Here is a 2,885-nt window from a genome sequence, read left to right on the forward strand (position 1 = left end):
CACTCACCGTAACTAGGAACTTCCCCGATATTTTCCTCGCCCTCGCTTCTACCACGGTTTTCTCCATCATGGATGGCACAAAGAATGTCATGCAGCTGCGTCTCCGGCCCGCCCAGGACGAAAAGCCCATTTTCTGTCATGATTTTTTGTCATAGAAGTAGGAGCCCACCACATCTATGATGATACTGGATTTTCTCACAATTATCGTCATAAGTATGACCGAATTTTTTTTCGTTCGGCCCAAAATGTCACAGATGTGTCTTTTTTTTGTAGTGCGGGAAGATCTTGTTCTTCTCAAATAGCAAGGGTGCATAGAAGTTCATTTGCGTCTTGGTCCAAAAGCGCAGAAGCCTAATCTTGATAGAGCCATAAGGAGGCCTTACGGCGGTGGCAGCTGCGAAAGCAGCGACCTTGCTAGGGTTTTGAGCGAGGGAGGGGTTGTGGGGTGTATCTGTGTGTGTGTGTAGATTTTTGGGGTTTGTGTGTGGAGTGGGGGTGGTGTTTCAGGAAATGACACGGCAACTGAAAATTTTACTACGTGGGAGTAAAATAGCGGGGCTATTGAAAATTTGGATGACGCATCGCACACGGTCCCGATATAACAACCGTGTGTTATCAAACAAAAAACCCTCGAGCCAGGCAGATATTTTCGATGGATGCAGGCGGGAGCGGGAACAACAGATATCACACACGGTCAAAACATAATAACCATGTAGGTAGGTAGACATTTTTGACATTGCGAGGGAAGCCTCGTGGAACCAATGTACTGCGCTAATGTGAGGGACAGGGGCACGTGCATGGCAGATGGGTAGTGTGTGAACCGTGTCTGTTGCATCGTCTGACTTGTCTAATGTTTATATATTTGGCGAAAATAATGCGGGAAAGTGTCAGAACACGAACACACTTGCATGTGGACCAAAAATATGTATGCAAAGGGTGGTTTGATGTTCAAATACCAAATGCAAAACTTCAATGTGGCACCTGTCTTAGAAAGCGCATGGTATTACTTGTCCCTCCCCCTTCTTGTCGGCAGGAGGTGAATCCTAGCTAAGAACGCATGCCCCCATATAGGTAGATCTAACATATCACCCTACCGTAACACTAAACCTATGGGTGTTCATCATGGTCAAACCACGCCCCCTTTCGCCTCCAGTGAAAGGTGGACCGTGTGTGGACCCACAAATGTATGCTTCCGGTGTGAGATGGGTTGAGACCACATACGAACCACCTGCAGGTAGCTCAACTATATGTATGAAAATTGTGGTGTGATATTTAAATACCCAATTCACAACTTTGATGTGGCACATGTGCCTCGCAAATTAACCGGACATCACCGACCCCCATGGAGGTTCAACTAGCAAACTGCGAAGTTGTCCCTCAAACACACACACACACACACACACACACGCATGCACGCGTGCGCACACACCCACCCACACACACACACTCTTTGAGTTGTCAAGAGATGGAATCTCACCAAGATGTATCATAAAACGGACCAAGAATAATCCACCTCAATTGTACAACCTCTCTCTTGTTGTTGGTCAAAGTGATGGACGTCACCCGACCCCGGAGATGGGTTAGCTCGCCAATAATCATGCAAGTAGTGCCCGAAGACAACCATTGCCTGCACATGGCCCAAACATATGTATGGAGTGTTGATGTTTGAATACCCAAATGCACAACTTTGATGTGGCACCGTGCTTTCGAACCAGAATCCCCACACAGAGCGAGGGTTAGTTGATGATACGTCCATTTTGCATCATGTTGTTATGATATTTATTGCATTATGGGTTATTATTTCACATGATGGTACAATACATATGCCTTTTCTCTCTTATTTTACAAGATTTATATGAAGAGGGAGAATGCCGACAGCTGGAATTCAAAACCTGAAAGGAGCAAATCTGGGAGACCTATTCTGCATAACTCCAAATGTCCTGAAACTTTATGGAGAATTATTTTGGAATATATAAAAATATTGGGCGACGGAGTTACAGAAGGGGACCCACTAGGAGGCCACAAGCCTTGGGGGCACGCCCTACCCCCTAGGGCACGCCCCCAAAGCTCGTGGCCCCCCTGGCCATTGTCTGGTGACCATCGTCTTCTATATGAAGTGTTTTGACCTATAAAAAAATTAGAAGAGAGCATTCGGGACGAATCGCCGCCGTCTTGAGGCAGAACCAGGGCAAAAGAAATCTACGACTTCGGTGGAGCTATTCTACCAGGGAAACTTCCCTCCCGGAAGGGGAAATCGAAGCCATAGTCATCACCAATGATCCTCTCATCGAGGGAGGGTCATCAACATCTTTACTAGCACCATCTCCTCTCAAACCCTAGTTCATCTCTTTTATTCAATCTTTATCCCAAAACTTCATATTGGTACCTATGGGTTGCCAGTAGTGTTGATTACTCCTTGTAGTTGATGCTAGTTTGTTTATTTGGTGGAAGATTGATATGTCTCCATCGTATCTACTTTTCCTAACGCTTTCCTCTTGTTTTGGACTCTAGTTTACATGATTTGAGTGAAACTAACCTAGACTGATGCAGTTTTCAGCAGAATTGCCTATATGCGGTATTACTGCTTGTGCATCAAAATCCTGAAACCCAAGTTATTCCAGATGAGTGCACCATACCTACCTATATGCGGTATTACCCTGTCGTCCTAAGTAAATTTGCGTGTGCTACCTCGAAAAACTTCTAATAAGTATCCTTTTTTGTGTGCCTAGATTGTTCATAGAGCGATAGGATGTAGTCAATATCTTCCATGCTAAGCGGGTTATTCTCATGATGAGTGTTTACTCACTCGTCCCTGCACGAGTGGGGTGGTAATAGGGGATTCCCAGTCCTGAATTCAAATTGCAAATAATTAAGCAAAACTCCCC

Source organism: Triticum urartu, chromosome 2A, assembly GCF_056163025.1.
Source record: "Triticum urartu cultivar PI428250 chromosome 2A, HENAU_Tu73, whole genome shotgun sequence".
Taxonomy (NCBI): Eukaryota; Viridiplantae; Streptophyta; class Magnoliopsida; order Poales; family Poaceae; genus Triticum; species Triticum urartu.